General features: G+C 41.8%; 1 long non-coding RNA gene across 8 annotated transcripts in view; it reads left to right on the forward strand.

Annotated features, from left to right (window-relative positions):
• LOC125982473 (uncharacterized) overlaps positions 1-13,517 on the forward strand; it is a 146,296-nt gene that overhangs the window by 1,017 nt on the left and 131,762 nt on the right. The gene's annotated exons all lie outside the window — the stretch shown is intronic.

The following is a 13,517-nucleotide window of genomic DNA, read 5'->3' on the forward strand; positions in this document are numbered from 1 at the left end:
AGAGAGAGAAACTGCATGTGTCCTCGCTCGCCTAATGTGAAAATTGCTCATTCCTTTATTTCAGATGGGAAAGCGGTCGCTGAATGGATTTGCTTTAATATAGCAGACATGGGATGTACCACATACAGCGTATAGTGTGTGTGTGTGTGTGTGTGTTAAGGGGGGGTTTAGACTTCTTTGCTTTTTGCTCACATAGTGGAAAGGCCCTGACAGGTGTGCTTTTGTACGTGGTACATGTCTATGAGAGTGTTTGCTTGCAGAAGTGAATTAACACAAATATGAACGTGTATGTGTGTGTTTTTAGCGAGGTTATGTGTGTGCGTGTGTGTTTTTAGCGAGGTTGAAGCCAGAGGCCTTCTCACTTGCGTGTGCCATGGTTTTTAGAGGAGGCCAATATTTGATGCTGACTGACTGGAAGTGCTCATAATCAAAGTGTATGTACTATGCATGAGTCGAAATGGCTTCTTTGGCGTTCTCCTAAATCGGGAGTGAAACTGGATCAAGTGGGAATGCTCGTTGAAACTGCTTTGGTAAGCAAAGTCCGCCTCTGCTTGCTGCTTTATGCAAATAAATCGTATGTGCATACAGATAGGCTAATATATAAAGAGAGAGTGTGTGTGTGCGCGCGCATGTGTGTGTGCACGTGTGTGTACTGGCGTGGGTGGGAGGGTCTGCCCTCTAGAAAAAATGAGAGGTCAACCTCAGTATCATATTTGTTAGATTTTTTTCAAATTAATTCCATTTATGTGGTTGTTTATACCTTGGAAATGTGACCAAAGTTGTTGGCGGTGTTTTTAAATGATTAAAATTGTGAATTTATATTTATGGGAGTGTCTTATCATTTAATAAACTTTTTCAATTAAATTTATTGTGAGGGGACTTGTAAATGTATGTTGCAAATGAATTCATAATTTTAGAAATAGTATTTTTAAATATTGGTGGGTTTTAGATGACAAATGTAGCAATTTAGTATTTTAAACAAATTAGTATATTCTAATATATATTCAATTATCAACTACTTTGTTGATCAGGGATCAGAGACACACAATATTGTGTGTGTGTTTGTGTATAATGTACATATGAATAACCTAATATACAATACATGAATGTCAGCATGTTTTAATACACATTTACAGGGAAGTTCATTTAAATTTTGAATATTTATTAAATCAAATCACACCAAATTAAGTTAAATATTGTTTTCATTGAGTGGTTCAGTTTAGAGACGCACAAAATGGATGATCATTTATGTTGGAAAGCTGACATCATTTTTTAAAGTTTGTTATAGTATGTATGTTAATATCTGTAATATTTTTGTTGCATTCATTGTAAATTACTCATCAAATCGCATCGTGAGGACGAGCGGTTAAGAAAATGGAATTTTTTGTTCATCAGAGAAACGATTGTATTTCCAACCTCTGTGTAGTTTTATTTTTGGCCGCTAGATGTCATAGTTTGCCTTAACATCCAGAAACTTCCCCACTCCCCGCCCACACCAGCATGTACCTGAGGGGGGTAAACTTGCGCAATCCTCCACCTGCTATGACAGCTTCCCCAGGAAGCTCTGCTGACATTTGCCTCACTTAATGACACAAGCTAATTAATCATTAGCTGTCCCCGAGGTATTGCAGTTAGAGGGGCTTTGTCATGCCTGCGCCCAGCGGGGGGGGCACCCGGCCCGGCCTCGCCACGTTATGTATGCATAACTGCCTCGTTTCCACGCTGCAACATCTTAATTCGCCGCCGTTTAGCTGCTTTGACTGAAGCGCGTTCTCCCTCTTTTCAGCCCTTCATCGTGGATAATGTGTAATCTGCTCACAGATAGCTGCGGCACCTTAAGTTTCCTGTCAGCTTTCTTGTGTAATACGACGTCGACTGTCTGTTCCCCAAAATCCGAAAAGGGAGCGCTTGGCCTTGTTGTGTCTGTCGTAGGGATCAGTGGTGCTAAATACAGCACAGGGAGGCTTTGGTTGACATGCGCCTCTTCGAACTTACCAAGAACCCCATACTGCTTTCCCATTTAATTGTTTTATATGATTAGAAAACTATTTTTTGCACTGTGTTGCGAGTGAATTGCAATGAAGCCTTCGCATGTGGAAGAAGGTCCACACTGGAGGGCGACTCGGCCTTGCCCATGTGACAATGTGACAGCAATACAAAAAAATACAATACCTGACAACTCTTTCATATTTTTTTTATTCAAACATTTGCTGCAATCAAGACTTTACTACTGTGTTAACAGCTCTGACATACAAAACTCGAGAACCAATTTGTCACCTGGCTTTGTGGACACTGTCACACACTTATGCAATGAATGCCGGCTGCTAAAATAAAATGATGTGGCTATTGGTGGATAACGACGCTCATTATTTCCGTGTTGCGGTTTGATGTGGTTTGTTGTGGCTGTGCCTGAATAAAGGTGGTCAAATATTTGAAATCCCCGTGTATACGTCTGTGAGTGTGTGTGTATTTACACAAACCTGAGCTAACAAGGCCACGGAGGTCGCGAGTAATGATCCCTCATGGGGTGAAACCTTCTCCAGCTTGGCTTTAACGCAGTCTTTGTGAAATCTATGACGGAAGGAAAGGTGCACCCCACCACCACCATCACGTACTGGGGGCATGAGTGCTAGGTGGTGGGTGCGTTGGGGGGGTCACTCCCTGATTAGGGGTTGGGCAGCGGGTGGGCTTTGAAAACTCTTCAAGGTTTTGCAATGAGACTCGAGGTACCCTTGGGATCCTGCACCCTCCGCCACACTCACTTGGCCTTTGTGGTGTGATGGGGAAACGGTGTGTTTGTACTCTGTGCTTGCTTACATGTGGCTATCATACCGTACACATGTGAACTGAATTTGCACACGTATATTGTATGTTTCTTTATTTAGATGTACTACTGTATGGATTGCACACTATTATCTTTTTTTTTTTTTATCACAAATATTTTTTTTGAAAAGGGTGTGTTGACCTTTTATATACTACACTGTATGCAGGGTAACTCAATAATGGCTCCCCTGAGAATGTAATGCATAGAAACTCCGCTGTACTTTTAATTAATTACCTATATTTCAAAACCGCGCATAACCTATACTTGGCCCATCAAAAATAATATCTATAATCAAAGACGGGTTTTTTGAATTATTCCATGTTCCACATGGGGCTAATTATTGATATGCAAAGAATAATTTGCCAGGCTTTGGTGGCCCTGCTGTGCAAGGTATCATTTTATATCACTTGGATACACAAAAGAAATCTTTCCTTCCCACTTTGATCGCGGCTCTGGTTTCACTTCGCCATGAGCGGCCATTCTAATTCTGAAAGTCGAGAACAAATACAGACAACTGTGCTAAAAATTAATCACTGAAAAATAAACGCAAATCTCTAAGCGACCTTGTCCAGCATTATAAAATTTGTACTTTATTGGATTTTACATCATTCTATGTATTTTTATTGTTATTACCATTATTTTGCCATTAAAAATCTTGTTTATTCATTTTAACACTTTAGAAGTTCTGTTCTCAATGGTTTTTAAGTCTAATTTGTAGAAAACTGACTTATTTTGAAGTTTAGTTTTATTTTACGCACTGGTGAATGACAGTATATTTGATTAATTTACAGTATAAAGTTTTAATAAAGTATTTAATAGTTTTTAGCACAGTGTTTGTGGTGTACTATCCACACATTTACCAAATTGCAGTCTAAATATTAAAACAGTCCAGCATAGCAATTGGTGTCAAGGAAGTATACAAGCCTCCTGAAATTACAATCAAACACTGTAATATCAATGCTATTTAACATTAGCATTGAGTTCACTTTGACCATACAGTGCTTGTGTATCTGCCCAAACAAGTCAAAAGAAAAAGATCGTTGCAGCTTAGAGATGCAAAGATAAATAGGCCACAATTTGCCCCAATCGGCATTCCCGCAACACACCGGGGCGTGTCCCTCCCGCGGGATTCCCATCTGCGGGCTCCAAAGTGATGCCCCGCCCCTTCCGCCGTTTCCACTGCCGCTCGACGTCTTTGAGGCAAACACGGTCCCACGCTGGGAAGCCGAGTCGGCTGAGCAAATGTACCCGACAGAGGAAGCGCTTGTGCCTGGAGAACATATTTAACAATGCACACTCAACACCTGTCCCGGCTCGACGGGGGGGCCGGGTACTAGTTGGGTCGATGAGACTAGAGGAGGGGAGCAACGGCGGCCAGTGGGAAGCCGTCTCAGCATTTACTGTATTTTGTATCATATCAGTGCGCTGATTTGTACATGCTATTAATTAACTTCACTGGGACATCCAACTGGTGTGCAGAACTGGAGCCAGATGATTTGATTTGGTGCAGCCACTTGACGGAATAAAATTGAGTGAACCTTTTTTGTTTTTCAGTCTAGCAAGATATTTCGGCGTATAGAATAACAATTTGGGTGCGCTGGTAGAATGGCTACAGTGACGCATAGCTTCTTATCAAAATTCTACTATCCTGTGCTTCGTATGTCATATTAGTTTTTACGTGGAAGGCTGTTGTAAGACACACTAGCAGTAAGACAGTCACTCCACTACCCTGTGCCTTTCTACTAAAAAGTTCATACTAGTTCAGCACACTAGCAGATCATTTGCTAGATGCTGTAACAGCTTTCCATCCGCTCTGCTCTCAGTTTAATTATGTCTTCATATAAATTCAAGACGCTTTCCGATGGCGTCTGCATGACGGCCATTGAGCTTGACATTCCGAGGCCTTCCCTCTGTTGTTTGTTTATTGAAGGCAACTCTCCAGTCCTCCCTCCACGCCGATGTCCGAGGGTGGAGCGCTCTCCCGGAATCACGCAATTACATCTGGCAGAGCTCTGCATGAAGTAACGCTTTAAGAGCCTTTTGTACGACCCGCCTTTGAAGATCTGCCGCCGCCTTTATGCAGCGCTCCCCCCACCGCCTCCCTTCACAGCCCTCTGTTGTACATCCCTCACAAACCCACCACCCTGTGCCCCCCACCCCCCTTCGTCATCCCTCGTTCAAGACACAAGACAGAATGCGATGTGTCGTCACCCTCGGCGCACAAAGCGGCAGCGCATTGGACACACCTTGGCGAGCATAAAGGCTTGACAATCGCTGAGGCCGCGCTGCCAAGCCCGATAAAGACGCTTCAAAAGTCGGCCTAGTGGACGTTCGTGGCCTTACTTTGCCTTTACTTCTCATGGAAAGAAAGCGTGACCGTGTGTAAATAACATTTTGTTAGCCTCATATGAAGAAAATACTAATTAAAATTGGCTCATAAATCACGGAAAAATTCAAAGCAAACACGGTGAAGTGGCGTTTAGCTGTTATGCTGCCAAAAGAAGTGAAGGCAACCTACAGTGTAAACAGTTGAACATTTTTAAGCAATTTCAATTTGGTCTTAGTAAATATAGAACCCTACTTTTATTTGATCTTAATTTAAATTCTTTACATGTTTTTTGAAAAGTCTTTTGTTAATATGTTTTAATTTTGTCAATGCAGGTCGACGTTTTAGTGAACAACTTTTCATTTTTCTACTGTTTGGAAATGTCTAATTAATTTCCCTTTAAATGTTGTTTTGTCACTACTATGTGAAGCACCGTGAGTATGAAACGTGCCATTTAAATAAAGCTGTCTTGCTTTGCCCAATCTTGGTCCCTTTTAATGTTTTGAAAATCAAGAAAAAAAAATAGAAATTCAGAGGCCATTTGCTGTGCTGAAAGCTTTGTGGATCATCATAACTTGGATGACTGACAATCTACGCACACTTTAAGATAAAACAAAATAGTAAGTTAAAAAAATGACCGAGACGATGAAAAAAATCTGATCTCTTAAAGTGCGTGTAAAGCGAAAAAAAAAAGCCCTAAAATTTGTTACACCACGTGGACGAGCCCTGCCAAATTTGCATGATTAAAATCATCAATTCTTTAAATTGAAGCCTCAAAACTGTGGGAAAAATATGTAAATGTAATTTTACTATTAACCTGGTCAGCAGCCTACATTAAATGGCGATGACTTTATGGGTCCCTAAACGTAATTTTCACGATAATTTCAAAAATGTCTACTTTTTTCTTTTTCCATCATTGATATTTTCATTTATTTTGTTTTTTTCAGCTTGCACATGCCACATGAGCCTTGATTGGTTGTTACCTGACCCCCTTAGCATGTGATGTCATTTTCAGACAGCAAGTGGGAAAAGATGGCTAAATTATCCTTTTCAACACTTTTAGGGGAAAAAAAATGCAAAATAAATTTCTACTTATAGTATTAATTCCTAATCAAGAATTTTGATAATGAAGAGTGCTGCTTACAGGACCCTTGATAATCAAAAATCTTAATGGGCCACATTAAGAACATAGCAGGCAGTATGTGCTCATGCAATGCCTGCCCCTAGTTTAGATGTAAAAAATTCATATTCGTGTACCTCGCTTCAAGATTCCCCCCGACATCATAAAACATGACTCTTCATCGGTAGCGCCCTCCTCCCTCCAAATCTCTCGCTCTGTGCGTCTCATTGAAACAGATGGCGTTTTTTTTGCTGGGCACAATCAGGCCTATTCAGCGTCAGGCTGGGCAGGCTCCCCACCTGCGCTCACAGTCCAATGGCAACCGAATGAACACATTGGGAGCAGTTGGGAGCGGTCTGGTCCAAATTACTCCCAGTTGGAACCCGGGCCACAGGTAACTCACCCTCCTCCCTTTGCTTTCATTTTTTTGCAGGGGGGGCGGGCATCAAACTGTGCGCCTTCACGTCAACCCGCCCGCCTCGGCATCACATATCTGCTCTTGGAGCTTTGGGCTTCCAATCTTAATCAAATCATGTCTAATATCGGCGGGCGCCGTCAGCATTCCGACGCAGCGGCCAAGGGCTGAGCACGCAGTGGCAAACGTATACGTTACATGGATTGACAGCCTGCTAACCCGTCCACGTGTTGGGGGCTCAAGTGTTTCTATTGGATAAGTCTCAAAGGGCACTTTTTCAAAAAGCTAGGTACCGATGACCTACATTTATGACTAAAAATGCTAATACAAGCTTGACATACAAGTGCCCTAGCTAAATGATTTTTTGATATTTTGCTTTGTTTTGGGAGGCAAAATGGTTTCGCTCTCGCTACGCCGCTGCTTGAGTAGAAAAAACGAAACGACACCGTCTCAAATGAATCTTCGGTCGTTCATTGAATGGTACAAATAGAAAATGAAAACGCAATGGAAGCAGAGAAGACCCTCACACGGAACATGTTAAAACCCCGCCTTGGAGTTTACAAACATTAGAAAAAGGTCAATTTCTTTGATTTGAGAGTGATGTCAGAGCACTTTCAGCAGTTGAGGGGTTGTTGTACTTGTACATGGCAGGTTGTTGACATCAGAAGTGTGCTGAAACTAAAGATCCTTCGACATTGCGATACACCCTCCAACACCTCTGGGGACAAAAGATTGCAAAGCAGGGCGCCTGCCTCGCCACGTCCCATCAATTGCAGTCTTCTCCCCCGAAACTGCAGGCCAGCCAGCCATCCGCCCCCACGTGGGTGTCCATCACCGACTTTGACAGGAGCGCTGCCCCTTTCAACACTGTCCCTCTGGTCAATCTGCACCTCAATTGGCCCACTACTGGTGGCTAAGGCCTGCTCCTTCTGCCGCATGTCAAAAAAAAAACAAAAAAACAAAACAAGAGCCAGGAGCTACACAGGAAGTGCAAATATCCTCTGATAGCCTTGATCCAGATGGATGCGTCCATGACAATAGGCTGCCGTGGCGTGCCTGCGGTTTGCCTGGTTTTGTCAGTGAAAATCACTGCGGCCACCACAATAACACCGTAGAATTATGCATGCGGGCCAAGTCCCATTGACATGTTAAGGAGTGCTACCAGTTGCTATTATAATTAAGTTAGCCCATTCCAAGGCAAAGCGCATGTCCAAAGACAATGGGCAGCGGTGAAGAGGTAATGGATTCACTAGGTTACCCATTTCTCTGGCCATTTGCTTAACATAGACCCCCAGTGAATGCAGCTTGATGGGATTGCCTCGAGGGGAGAAGGGGTCTTATGGGTTTTGCTTCGCATCGCTCAAAATTGACGAATGCTACGACGTCCACACGGTTGTCTTAAAAAACGAAGAGTATGAAATATTTAGCCGCTCTGACACGACTGTGCGTGCAAACATGTTCTTTTAAGGCTCGCCTACAGAAAAGACTGAATAAAAACATGCAGTAACAACAATAAAACAAAATGTAAACACCTAAACTGTTTGTACTATTTCATACAAATTCAATCCACATGATGCGCCTATTTCTGTGTACACATTATCCACCAGGGGCAGTAGTGTACATGTCGAATTCGTAATGAAACACAACGAACACTATCGCAGCAAAGTTCCAGTAATATTAGTCGATTTTTAAGGTAGCGGTTATCGATGCTAGTTGTTAGCCTGTGTATAGTGTTATGCTAGTTTCACATTGTTGTTGCTGCCATCTAGCAGCACGTGTAAATCCAATTACCACTGGGCTGTGCCAAATGTTATCGGGCCACAAAGAAAATGGATGATAGGCTGCAAGTGGACACCTTTGCCTGTCCTAAACAGTCTTTGAGGAAGCCTTCTGACCTTTGACTGTCACATTTACGAATGGTTTCACTTTGTTCTTTCTTTTAAACAACACCATCAGCATTCAGAGGGTTCACCCCACTTTTAACTACATGTTTGGCTTTGCCAGGGGGTGCCTGATCTTCTGCCTGCATTGGGTCACGGTGAGAGTGACCACTTTGTGTATAGCAGCGCTATGTTTGGCCAGTAATGAAAAACCAGGAAGCCTTTGAAACACAAGCAAAGACTCTTCGCAAAGAGGTTGGGAGTTGACTCATAGTCACGGGGATAAAGTTTCTTTGGATGAACCGGGGCAGGTCAGGAATATGGAGACGAGAGGCTTTTCCTACTTCACTCATATGGCTGTAGGATGCAGCTCCCAATCTATAGCCCAATTTTGTTTTACATGAAAATCATTGAAAAGAAACATTTTGATGTTTGTACGTAGTCAAAACAACCTTGGAACAAACTGAAAATAACTGGAAAAGAAAACACTGAAATGTACAGTGCATGCTAGGCCATTAGATTGCTGGGTGGGATGGACACAACTATTTTGGGTTGTTAAGGTTTTTGGGGTATTAATTGCTATAATTTAGTAAACAATATTATCCTGTGTGCTTGAAGCCAGGCATGAAAATATTTACCTTTGTGTCTCCAATTTTTTAATTCATGCTTTGTACAGGATTGTGACAATTACAATTACTAATTACAGTGCAATATTTTAGTAATGGTAGTTCTTTTTTGTGGATAATTTGCTCTAACTGTTGCTAATGTGCCACATCAGACAAGTGCTGAGTGAAAGTGTTTTAAAAAAAATGCTTTCAAAGCAAGTCTTGTGTTAACAAGATGCTTGTTAATGCTTGCACTTTTATTGCAGCGGTCGCATGTATAATTAAGCTGCTGTATTTGTCGTAAAATGACAAATAAAAATGAGTGTGGGCGCAACAAATGGTGACTCATGTGGAGTGAAATGAAAATGGATATTGTTTTGACATGATTGCAATCTTTATGGCTCGTCTTGTGTGAGGTTGACTTTGCGGTATTAAAAAAAAAAAAAAAAAAAAGAACACCAAAGTGCCTTTGGTTGTATTTGCTGGAGGTTGCAATGTTTGCACAATGTAAAAATGCTTAGTGCAACGTTGCCTTCAGGGAGGTCCTGCTACTTGTTGGCAAACATTAAATTTGGTGTGTGTGTGTGTTTTGTGTGTGTGCGTGTGTCTGTGTCTGGAGGAGGGGGGCTGACTATTACCTGCAACCCAGCAGCTCATGTAACATGATGTGATCCGCTCATAGTCCCATCATATTAAGGGATTTAATTTTGGGGCATGTCGCCGGTATAATACTGGGGCAGCACTTTGAAATGGGCGGGCAATCCCTGTCAAACTGGTTTTTGCAAAGCCACACTGATAATCTCTTAGCCCAGATATTGGTCATATCTCCGACAGATGTGGATTCATGCACGCAAGGAGGAAGCGGAGCGAACAATGGCGCCTGAGTAGCCTCGGCAGGATTATCTACAATTAGGATGCCTATGATGAAGATGTTACAATCGTTTGATTATGTTTTCAAATTAAAAGGTTGTTTCCCTTTATATCATACTTGTCTTCTGGATCCTATACAAACATCACTTTTAAAAACATTTTACGGCCAGTTTCGAGCATATGGCGTTCCTCAAGGTTCAATTTCAGGTCCTTTATTGTTTATATATGATATTTAAATATTTTTTATATGCTGCCACTTGGCAGTGTCATCAGGAGGCACGAAGTTAGTTTCCACAACTCAGCTAAGCATATTCAGTTGTACATTTGTGTCTCGTGCTGATGACAGTCCGATGAGGCTCTTCTTTTTTAAGTAAATCCTGGACATCAAATCCTGGATTGGCAGAAACCTTTCTCCAGTTTAAGCAGGACAAGAGAGAAGTTTTAATCATCAGTCCTGAGGCCCTGAGAGAGAAACTTTTCAACTTTTAACTAAATTACGAACATATACCGAACATTATACACTATATTGACAAAATTACGAATAAATGAAAAAAATCAAACGCCGGCTCGTGCCTTGACAAACTTTTAAGTTCGGGACACTTACATCTCAAAGCAGCAGCACTTTATAATTTCTGAATTTCTTTTGGTAATAAAAAAATAGGACTATATAAAATTCAAATACAAAAGAAACCTTTTATTACCTCACCATCCTTTTTTTTTTTTTTTTTGGTTAACATACCGAGATTTCAGATTTATGCAATACGCCACAATCACAACACAGCTTATAATTGGTGTAAAGGTCATGTAGAAAAAATAATTCCTTTGTCATGCTTGTTTTATTGTCATGTCGGCCCCCATATGTAAGCAATTACTTTAGCGACCCCCATGCTCCAACTGGTAGACCACCAGGGGTGCGGAGACCCCTGTTTGAGAAGCCCTGATTTGGTGGTGGCATGGCCCCAGTCATATCTATGGAGATGAGGCAGCATGTTGATGACTGTATATCTATGCTAATACGGGGATCAGTCGGCTGGGAAAGTCATCTAGCTCGTGCCACCTCTTTATCTTATCAGCCGACGTGCCTCAGTGCCGCCTGGCCCGCTACATACCTGGCATGCTGTGCACATGAAAAGAACGCGCCACTTCCACTGTCCCTTCACCTCTACATGTGACATTTGTATCTTTGAGCTGCGAAGTTGTCAATTTTTTTTTAAGAGTGTGTTTAGCATGAAAAAGATTTAGGTCAAGTTTTCCATTTGGTGTTTTCCAAAAATTAGAAATTGCTGCACTAACATAATTTCATTAAGATTTGGTTGCTGGTTTGGTCTGTAATGTGTCAGGGAATAAATCAAAATTTTGATAATGTTTGTGAACGTTTTATTTTGATTCAACCCAAAGATATTCCATTTGCTTTTATCAAAACTACAGGGATCTGAGATTATTTGTCAAGAATCAAAATTTATAGAAATAGATTCGGACATTTTTAGGTCTCTAGGCAATTATTCGATGATCATAAATACTTGATTAATTTAATATATTATTTATTGATGAATGAGCCTCTAAACTAAACTCACTTCAAAACAAGTAGCAGTTTGGCAGGAAGTCAATTCTTTAAAAAGAAACAACTGTTGGATGCCACTCGCAGTGTTTATTTACTATCAAACCAAACATAAAGCAAAGCCACCTTCACGTTGCCTAATCTGTGACCATCGTAGACTCTGCCCAGATCTTCTTCTTAGAATAGATTAGATTGAGTCACCTCTTTACTCTAACCAGTCATATCCCTAAAAGTTCTGTCTTTTTGGTCAAGAAGGGACTAGTCCAGACAGTAAATCCTGACTTAGCGAGCCCCCACCTCTGATCCCGCACTCCCCCTTTTGGGCTCTTTGTCTCCACTCTGCTCCCTGGCATGATTATTTCTTATCATGTATTTATTTGTTTAATCCACCCCTCCCCCCACCACACTTGGCAGCCCTTTTCTGATGCTCGAGCTGCCTGTCTGGCAAAGGACCCCCCCCCAAACCCTCACCACACGCACGCACACCCCCGTTACACCAGCATGTCAACCCACAGCAGCCTCAGGCCCCAACTGGACTCCAGTGCTTGCAGAGGCCTCGAAGAGACCCTCACACCAGCCCCCACTTGCATGTGGCTACCACTATGGCTTGCCTCTCACACTATAAATAATGGATGCATTAGCATGCATGAATATCTTTATTGGGGAGGGCTGTATGTGTGCCTTAATTCATTATTAATCCCTTCAAGGCAAAATGGGCCGTGGCTCTTGTCGAGCTGTTGGGCCTTGACTAAAACCTGCTCCCAAAATTTGGTGCAGCATTGCCCCCCCACCCTGATAAAAACACCCCCCTCCCCTTTATCAGCTCTTAAGTACTTCCAATCTCCTCTGTGATGTACATCTGGAAGGGGAGGGTAATCTGAATTTATTTTGAGGCGGGTCTGGGTGATGCTTTTTCCATCAAGCAGATGATAATCACCCAAACATTCATGCAAAAGTGGTGATGTTAAAGTATTTATCTGTGAGTATTCTAGTATTTTCTGTCTACATGTGTTGCTCCACTGTTTGTCTTCAAATATCTGTCGGTCATAGTGTTATAATGACCTGAAATTGATCCTGTCACACCAGCATGTCAATAGCGTTTTGCATTGTTTGTTAGCATTAAGCTAAACTGACTTTATTAAACCTTTGCGTGGCTAATTGGTGAGCGAGAATCCTGTACGAAACGGTATAGTTGTGTGTATACATACGAACGAGCAGCACTTCAGATGGAATAACAAATGTCTGCACGCTTATTTAGCGAACTCACAATAATACATGTGGGTGCCTTATCAAGAAGTGCGTGTGAGTGTTTTTCTACACTGGTAACACCTCGCCATGCATTGATGATCTAAGATCAAACACATGGGTTAGAAGCTGCAAAGCAAGTGTGTGTGTGTGGTTGCTGCTGATAATTTTGTATAGTTAAATATAAATTGTATATAGGTTTGATTCACAGACTGTGAAGATTAAGATACAAGGTATGTTTATTTCTGAGGTTTGTGTGTGTGTGATATAATATCCCTGTAACACACACACGCACACACAGCCTCCCCATCCCTTTCCATCCACTAGGTCGCAGTGTGTGCCTCGCCGCCTCTTTACGGATGCTGCAACCCCTCTCGCTCAGCTCACCAATCACAGGCGTTTAAAGCAGAGCCACAACCAATCAGAACCTACAACACAACACACACATTCCCACATGGGCGCTTTTTCTGGTGCACATGCCATCGACTTCAATCTGCATGCCTTGCACGCTTACATCACACAATATTACCGTTTTATATCAATACAACGCTTCCATATTGGCATGCGGCTTGTGTTGACGTTTTACCTCATCAATGTTGGATGTTGTTAACCCTGAAACCTAATTATGACTTGTATGTTTTAAAGTAGCTCCTAAAAGCTGAAATTCCACAGTA

Source organism: Syngnathus scovelli, chromosome 1 (genome assembly GCF_024217435.2).
Source record: "Syngnathus scovelli strain Florida chromosome 1, RoL_Ssco_1.2, whole genome shotgun sequence".
NCBI lineage: Eukaryota > Metazoa > Chordata > Actinopteri > Syngnathiformes > Syngnathidae > Syngnathus > Syngnathus scovelli.